This window comes from Lolium rigidum, chromosome 7, assembly GCF_022539505.1.
Source record: "Lolium rigidum isolate FL_2022 chromosome 7, APGP_CSIRO_Lrig_0.1, whole genome shotgun sequence".
Taxonomy (NCBI): Eukaryota; Viridiplantae; Streptophyta; class Magnoliopsida; order Poales; family Poaceae; genus Lolium; species Lolium rigidum.
Window position 1 is genome coordinate 258,249,322 of NC_061514.1, and position 9,988 is coordinate 258,259,309.

The window sequence follows — 9,988 nt, forward strand, 5'->3', positions numbered from 1 at the left end:
CATATTTTATTCAGATTGCTATTACCACTCATATACATCCATACTACTTGTATTTCACTATCTCTTCGCCGAACTAGTGCACCTATACATCCGACAAGTGTATTAGGTGTGTTGGGGACACAAGAGACTTCTTGTATCGTGATTGCGGGGTTGCTTGAGAGGGATATCTTTGACCTCTACCTCCCCGAGTTCGATAAACCTTGGGTGATTCACTTAAGGGAAACTTGTTGCTATTCTACAAACCTCTCGCTCTTGGAGGCCCAACACCTGTCTACAGGAATAGAAGCGTGCGTAGACATCAAGCTATTTTCACGGCGCCGTTGCCGGGGAGGTAAGGTAAAAGGTATTCACATCCTCCGACTACTAAGCTATCTCCTAGTCTTGTTGCCGGTGTGTGAGTGCTCGAAGCTATTTCCTTTAGATCCTGCAATTGCATCGTTTTGTTTCTTGTTAAACACTTGTAAGGCATAATGGAAAACAACTGTGAGCTTTTTAAACTATTTCCTGAGTTAAGACATGGATTGTTTGATGCGAAAATTAAAAAACCTATGGAACCGTATTTGCATGCTAGTAGTAATATTAGTATGAACGCTTTGAACACCATTGTTGATAATGATATAGAAAGTTGTAAGCTTGGGGAAGCTGGTTTTCATGAGCATGATATTTTTAGTCCCCCAAGCATTGAGGAGAAAATTTTCTTTGATGATACTTTGCCTCCTATTTATGATGATTATAATGATAGTGGTCTTCTGGTGCCGCCTACTATGGAGGATAAATTTAATTATGATTACAATATGCCTCCTTTATTTGATGATAGCTACTTTGTTGAATTTGCTCCCACTACAATTAATAAGAATGACTATGCTTACGTTGGGAGTAGTAATAATTTTATGCATGAGACTCATGATAAGAATGTTTCATTTGATAGTTATATTGTTGAGTTTGTTCATGATGCTACTGAAAATCATTATGAGAGAGGAAAATATGGTTGTAGAAGTTTTCATGTTACTAAAACACCTCTCTATATGCTGAAAATCTTGAAGTTGCGCTTGTCTAGTTTTCATATGCTTGTTGCATTATGCCTAGATGACTTGTTTATTTACAAGATTCCTTTTCATAGTAAGTGGGTTAGGCTTAAATTTGTTTTGAATTTGCTTCTTGATGCTCTCTTTTGCTTCAACTCTTATTTTTTGGGAGTGCATCATTAAAACTGCTGATCCCATCTTAATGGCTATAAAGAAAGCACTTCTTGGGAGATAACCCATGTTTTTATTTTACTACAGCAATTTTGTTTTATATTTGAGTCTTGGAAGTTGTTACTACTGTAGCAACCTCTCCTTATATTTATTTTATTGCATTGTTGTACCAAGTGAAGTCTTTGATAGTAAAGTCAATACTAGATTTGGATTACTGCGCAGAAACAGATTTCTTGCTGTCACGAATTTAAATAGGCCTCTCTGTAGGTAACTCAGAAAAATCTGCCAATTTACGTGCGTGATCCTCAGATATGTACGCAACTTTCATTAAATTTGGGCATTTTCATCTGAGCAAGTTAAGTGCCTCAAAAAAATTCGTCTTTACGGACTGTTCTGTTTTGACAGATTCTGCCTTTTATTTTGCATTGCCTCTTTTGTTGTGTTGGATGGATTTCTTTGTTCCATTAACTTTCAGTAGCTTTGTGCAATGTCCAGAAGTGTTAAGAATGATTATGTCACCTCTGAACATGTGAATTTTTGATTATGCACTAACCCTCTAATGAGTTTGTTTTGAGTTCGGTGTGGAGGAAGTTTTCAAGGGTCTAGAGAGGAGGATGATATAATGTGATCAAGGAGAGTGAAATCTCTAAGCTTGGGGATGCCCCCGTGGTTCATCCCTGGATATTTTAAGAAGACTCAAGCATCTAAGCTTGGGGATGCCCAAGGCATCCCTTCTTCATCGACAAATTATCAGGTCACCTCTAGTGAAACTATATTTTTATTCCGTCACATCTTATGTACTTTACTTGGAGCGTCTGTGTGCTTTTATTTTGTTATTTTCATTCTCTGAATAAATTCATGCTTGTGTGGGAGAGAGACACGCTCCGCTGTTGCATATGAACACATATGTTCTTAGCTTTATCCTTAATGTTCATGGCAAAGGGTGAACTACTTCATTCATTGTTATATGGTTGGAAACAGAAAATGCTGCATGTGGTAATTGGTATAATGTCTTGAATAATTTGATACTGGGCAATTTTTGTGCTCATATAGATCATGTTTAAGCTCTTGCATCATGTACTTTGCACCCATTAATGAAGAACTACATAGAGCTTGTTAAAATTTAGTTTGCATGATTGGTCTCTAGAGTCTAGATATTTTCTGGTTAAGGTGTTTGAACAACAAGGAGACGATGTAAAGTCTTATAATGCTTACAATATGTTCATATGTGAGCTTTGCTGCACCACTTTATACTTGAGTTTGCTTCAAACAACCTTGCTAGCCTAGCCTTGTATTGAGAGGAATTCTTCTCGTGCATCCAAAATCCTTGAGCCAAAAACTACGCCATTTGTGTCCACCATACCTACCTACTACATGGTATTTTTCTGCCATTCCAAAGTAAATTGCTTGAGTGCTACCTTTAAAATTTCATTCCTTGTCTTTGCAATATATAGCTCATGGGAAAAATAGCTTAAAAACTATTGTGGTGAAGAATATGTAGCTATGTATCTTATTTTTTATAAGTTGCTTGTTGAGCGGTAACCATGTTTCTGGGGACGCCATCAACTATTTTACCTTTGTTGAATATCATGTGAGTTTCTATGCATGTTCGTCTTGTCTGAAGTAAGGGCGATTTTCATGATCAAATGGTTTGAGTATGCATATTGTTAGAGAAGAACATTGGGCCGCTAACTAAAGCCATGATTCATGGTGGAAGTTTCAGTTTGGACAATTAATCCTCAATCTCTTATGAGAATATTATCTGTTGTTGAATGCTTACGCATTAAAGAGGAGTCCATTATCTGTTGTCTATGTTGTCCCGGTATGGATGTCTAAGTTGAGAATAATCAAAAGCGAGAAATCCAATGCGAACTTTCTCCTTAGACCTTTGTACAGGCGGCTTAGAGGTACCCCTTTGTGACACTTGGTTAAAACATATGCTATGCAATGATAATCCATGTTAATCCAAGCTAATTAGGACAAGGTGCGAGCACTATTGGTATACTATGCATGAGGCTTGCAACTTATAGGATGTCTTATACATAATACATATGATTTATTACTACCGTTGACAAAATTGTTTCTATGTTTTCAAAATAAAAGCTCTAGCACAAAAATAGTAATCCATGCTTCCCTCTGCGAAGGGTCATTCTTTTACTTTATTGTTGAGTCAGTTTACCTACTTATTTCTATCTTTGAAGAAAACACTTGTATCAACTGTGTGCATTGATTCTTACATGGTTACCTATTGCACTTGTTATATTACTTTGTGTTGACAATTATCCATGATATATACATGTTGAAGTTGAAAGCAACCGCTGAAACTTATATCTTCCTTTGTGTTGCTTCAAAGCTTTCTACTAAGAATTTATTGCTTTATGAGTAACTCTTATGCAAGTCTTATTGATGCTTGTCTTGAAAGTATTATTCATGAAAAGTCTTTGCTATATGATTCAGCTTGTTTATTCATTGTCTTTACCATTGCTTCGAATCGCTGCATTCATCTCATATGCTCTACAATAGTATTGATCAAGATTATGATAGCATGTCACTTAAAAAATTATCTTTGTTATCGTTCACCTACTCGAGGGCGAGTAGGAACTAAGCTTGGGGATGCTTGATACGTCTCAAACGTATCTATAATTTCTTATGTTCCATGCTACTTTTATGATGATACTCACATGTTTTATACACATTATATGTCATTATTATGCGTTTTCCGGAACTAACCTATTAATGAGATGTCGAAGTGCCGCTTGTTGTTTTCTCGCTGTTTTTGGTTTCAGAAATCCTAGAAAGGAAATATTCTCGGAATCGGACGAAATCAACGCCCAACATCTTATTTTTCCCGGAAGCTTCAGAACACCGGAGAGGGACCAGAGGGGAGGCCCAGGGCCACCACACATGGTGGCGGCGCAGCCCAAGGGGGGGCGCGCCCCCTAGTGTGTGGGTCCCCGTGGCCCCTCCGACTCCGCCTCTTCGCCTATAAGATGCCTCGTGACCTAAATCTTCGACACAGATTGACGAAACACCAGAAAACCTTCCAGAGCCGCCGCCATCGCGAAACTCCAATTCGGGGTGCAAAAGTCTCTGTTCCGGCACCCTGCCGGGACGGGGAATTGCCCCGGAAGGCATCTCCATCGACACCAGCGCCATCTCCATCGACGCTGCTGTCTCCCATGATGAGGAGGGATTAGTTCTCCCCCGAGGCTGAGGGCTCTACCGTAGCTATGTGGTTCATCTCTCCCTTTGTGATCTAGTTGAATATCATCTATGTGCTACTCTAGTGATGTTATTAAAGTAGTCTATTCCTCCTCCATGATGTAATGTTGCCAGTGTGTGCATCATGAAGTACTTGGTATAAGCTATGATTGTGATCTCTTGTAGATTATGAAGTTAACTATTACTATGATAGTATTGATGTGATCTATTCCCCCTTTCATAGCTGATGTTGACGGTGTGCATGCTATGTTAGTACTCAGTATAATTGCGTTGGTCTATCATGCACTCTAAGGTTATTTAAATATGAACATCGAATGTTGTGGAGCTTGTTAACTCCGGCATTGAGGTGCTCTCGTAGCCCTACACAATGAATGGTGTTTGTCATCCAACAAGAGAGTGTAGAGAAAGTAGTATTTGTTTATTCAGTTATGTGATCAATGTTGAGAGTGTCCACTAGTGAAAGTATGATCCCTAGGCCTTGTTTTAAAGCATCGAAAAAACTCCGTTTATTTACTGTTCTGTTGCATGTTTACTCGCTGCCATATTTTATTCAGATTGCTATTACCACTCATATACATCCATACTACGTGTATTTCACTATCTCTTCGCCGAACTAGTGCACCTATACATCTGACAAGTGTATTAGGTGTGTCGGGGACACAAGAGACTTCTTATATCGTGATTGCAGGGTTGCTTGAGAGGGATATCTTTGACCTCTACCTCCCTAAGTTCGATAAACCTTGGGTGATTCACTTAAGGGAAACTTGCTGCTGTTCTATGATACGTCTCCGACGTATCGATAATTTCTTATGTTCCATGCCACATTATTGATGATATCTACATGTTATATGCATATTTTATGTCATATTTATGCGTTTTCCGGAACTAACCTATTGACGAGATGCCGAAAGGCCGGTTGCTGTTTTCTGCTGTTTTTGGTTTCAGAAATCCTAGTAACGAAATATTCTCGGAATTGGACGAAATCAACGCCCAGGTTCCTATTTTGCCCGGAAGCATCCAGAACACCCGAGAGTCGCCAGAGGGGGGCCACATAGGCCCCAGATGATAGGCTGGCGCGGCCCAGGCCCTGGCCGCGCCGCCTTATGGTGTCGTCGCCCCTTCGACCTTCTGACGCCGCCTCTTCGCCTATATAAAGCCCCTGGACCTAAAACCACGAGACGGAAAAACCACGGTACGAGAAACCTTCCAGAGCCGCCGCCATCGCGAAGCCAAGATCTGGGGGACAGGAGTCTCTGTTCCGGCACGCCGCAGGGACGGGGAAGTGCCCCCGGAATGCTCCTCCATCGACACCACCGCCATCTCCATCAACGCTGCTGTCTCCCATGAGGAGGGAGTAGTTCTCCATCAAGGCTCGGGGATGTACCGGTAGCTATGTGGTTCATCTCTCTCCTATGTACTTCAATACAATAATCTCATGAGCTGCCTTACATGATTGAGATTCATATGATGATGCTTGTAATCTAGATGTCATTATGCTAGTCAAGTGGGTTTTACTTATGTGATCTCCGGAGACTCCTTGTCCCACGTGTGTAAAGGTGACAAGTGTGTGCACCGTGTGGGTCTCTTAGGCTATATTTCACGGAATACTTATTCACCGTTATGAATGGCGTAGTGAAGTGCTTATTTATATCTCTTTATGATTGCAATGTGTTTTGTATCACAATTTATCTATGTGCTACTCTAGTGATGTTATTAAAGTAGTTTTATTCCTCCCGCACGGTGTAATGGTGACGAGTGTGTGCATCCGTGTTAGTACTTGGCGTAGGCTATGATTATGATCTCTTGTAGATTATGAAGTTAACTATTGCTATGATGGTATTGATGTGATCTATTCCTCCTACATGGTGTGAAGGTGACAAGTGTGCATGCTATGTTAGTACTTGGTTTAGTCGTGTTGATCTTTCATGCACTCTAAGGTTATTTAAATATGAACATTGAATTGTGGAGCTTGTTAACTCCGCCATTGAGGGTTCGTGTAATCCTACGCAATGTGTTCATCATCCAACAAGAGAGTGTAGAGTATGCATTTATCTATTCTGTTATGTGATCAATGTTGAGAGTGTCCACTAGTGAAAGTGTAATCCCTAGGCCTTGTTCCTAAATATCGCTATCGCTGCTTGTTTACTCGTTTTACTCGCGTTACTACCGCTGTGTTACTACCGCTCATACTTATTCATACCACCTCGTATTTCACTATCTCTTCGCCGAACTAGTGCACCTATTAGGTGTGTTGGGGACACAAGAGACTTCTTGCTTTGTTGTTGCAGGGTTGCATGAGAGGGATATCTTTGACCTCTTCCTCCCCGAGTTCGATAAACCTTGGGTGATCCACTTAAGGGAAACTTGCTGCCGTTCTACAAACCTCTCGCTCTTGGAGGCCCAACACTGTCTACAAGAATAGAAGACCCGTAGACATCAAGCTATTTTCCTGGCGCCGTTGCCGGGGAGGAAAGGTAAAAGGTACTCACACTCCGGATCTCGGCTACTAAGCTATTTTCGCCGTTGTAAGTACTCGAAGCTATTTCCTTTAGATCCTGCAATTGCATCTTTTTGTTTCTTGTTTACACTAGTTTGGCATAATGGACAACAGTGAGCTTCTTATTCTATTTCCTGATTTAAGACATGGATGGTTTGATGCGAAAATTAAAAAACCCATGGAACATATTAGCATGAACACTTTGAATACCATTGTTGCTAATGATATGGAAAATTCTAAGCTTGGGGAAGCTGGCTTTGATGAGCATGATATTTTTAGTCCCCCAAGCATTGAGGAGAAAATTTACTTTGATGATACTTTGCCTCCCATATATGATGATTATAATGATAGTAGTCTTTTGTTACCGCCTGTTATGGAGGATAAATTTGATTATGTTTACAATATGCCTCCTATATTTGATAGCTACTTTGTTGAATTTGCTCCCACTACAACTAATAAAATTGATTATGCCTATGTGGAGAGTAATAATTTTATGCATGAGACTCATGATAAGAATGCTTTATGTGATAGTTATATTGTTGAGTTTGCTCATGTTGCTACTGAAAGTTATTATGAGAGAGGAAAATATGGTTGTAGAAATTTTCATGTTACTAAAATGCCTCTCTATGTGCTGAAATTTTTGAAGCTACACTTGTTTTATCTTCCTATGCTTGTCACTTTGCTCTTCATGAACTTGTTTATTTACAAGATTCCTATGCATAGGAAGCATGTTAGACTTAAATGTGTTTTGAATTTGCCTCTTGATGCTCTCTTTTGCTTCAACTACTATTTATTGCGAGTGCATCATTAAAACTGCTGAGCCTATTTTAATGGCTATAAAGAAAGAACTTCTTGGGAGATAACCCATGTGTTTATTTTGCTACAGTACCTCTATTTTATATTTGTGTCTTGGAAGTTGTTACTACTGTAGCAACCTCTCCTTATCTTATTTTATTGCATTATTGTGCCAAATAAAGTCTTTGATAGAAAGGTTGATACTAGATTTGGATTACTGCGCAGAAACAGATTTCTTTGCTGTCACGAATTTCGACCTGCCTCCCTGTAGGTAGCTCAGAAAAATATGCCAATTTACGTGCGTGATCCTCAGATATGTACGCAACTTTCAATCAATTTGGGCATTTTCATTTGAGCAAGTCTGGTGCCTCAATAAAATCCATCTTTACGGACTGTTCTGTTTTGACAGATTCTGCCTTTTATTTCGCATTGCCTCTTTTGCTATGTTGGATGAATTTCTTTGATCCATTAATGTCCAAGTAGCTTTATGCAATGTCCAGAAGTGTTAAGAATGATTGTGTCACCTCTGAACATGTTAATTTTTATTGTGCACTAACCCTCTAATGAGTTGTTTCGAGTTTGGTGTGGAGGAAGTTTTCAAGGGTCAAGAGAGGAGGATGATATACTATGATCAAGAAGAGTGAAGAGTCTAAGCTTGGGGATGCCCCGGTGGTTCACCCCTGCATATTTTAAGAAGACTCAAGCGTCTAAGCTTGGGGATGCCCAAGGCATCCCCTTCTTCATCGACAAATTATCGGGTTCCTTCTCTTGAAACTATATTTTTATTCGGTCACATCTTATGTACTTTACTTGGAGCGTCTGTTTGTTTTTGTTTTTGTTTGAATAAATGCTTGTGTGGGAGAGAGACACGCTCCGCTGGTTCGTATGAACACTCGTGTTCTTAGCTTTTAATGTTCATGGCGAAGGTTGAAACTGCTTCGTTAATTGTTATATGGTTGGAAACGGAAAATGCTACATGTAGTAATTGGTAGAATGTCTTGAATAATTTGATACTTGGCAATTGTTGTGCTCATGTTTAAGCTCTTGCATCATATACTTTGCACCTATTAATGAAGAAACACCTAGAGCTTGCTAAATTTGGTTTGCATATTTGGTCTCTCTAAAAGTCTAGATAATTTCTAGTATTGAGTTTTGAACAACAAGGAAGACGGTGTAGAGTCTTATAATGTTTACAATATGTCTTTTATGTGAGTTTTGCTGCACCGGTTCATCCTTGTGTTTGTTTCAAATAACCTTGCTAGCCTAAACCTTGTATCGAGAGGGAATACTTCTCATGCATCCAAAATCCTTGAGCCAACCACTATGCCATTTGTGTCCACCATACCTACCTACTACATGGTATTTCTCCGCCATTCCAAAGTAAATTGCTTGAGTGCTACCTTTAAAATTTCCATCATTCACCTTTGCAATATATAGCTCATTGGACAAATAGCTTAAAACTATTGTGGTATTGAATATGTACTTATGCACTTTATCTCTTATTAAGTTGCTTGTTGTGCGATAACCATGCTTCTGGGGACGCCATCAACTATTCTTTGTTGAATATCATGTGAGTTGCTATGCATGTCCGTCTTGTCCGAAGTAAGAGAGATCTACCACCTTAATGGTTGGAGCATGCATATTGTTAGAGAAGAACATTGGGCCGCTAACTAAAGCCATGAATCATGGTGGAAGTTTCAGTTTTGGACATATATCCTCAATCTCATATGAGAACATTAACTGTTGCCACATGCTTATGCATTAAAGAGGAGTCCATTATCTCGTTGTCCATGTTGTCCCGGTATGGATGTCTAAGTTGAGAATAATCAAAAGCGAGAAATCCAAAATGCGAGCTTTCTCCTTAGACCTTTGTACAGGCGGCATGGAGGTACCCCTTTGTGACACTTGGTTAAAACATGTGTATTGTGATGATCCCGGTAGTCCAAGCTAATTAGGACAAGGTGCGGGCACTATTAGTATACTATGCATGAGGCTTGCAACTTGTAAGATATAATTTACATGATACATATGCTTTATTACTACCGTTGACAAAATTGTTTCATGTTTTCAAAATAAAAGCTCTAGCACAAATATAGCAATCAATGCTTTCCTCTTTGAAGGACCTTTCTTTTACTTTTTATGTTGAGTCAGTTCACCTATTTCTCTCCACCTCAAGAAGCAAACACTTGTGTGAACTGTGCATTGATTCCTACATACTTGCATATTGCACTTGTTATATTACTCTATGTTGACAATTATCCATGAGATATACATGTTA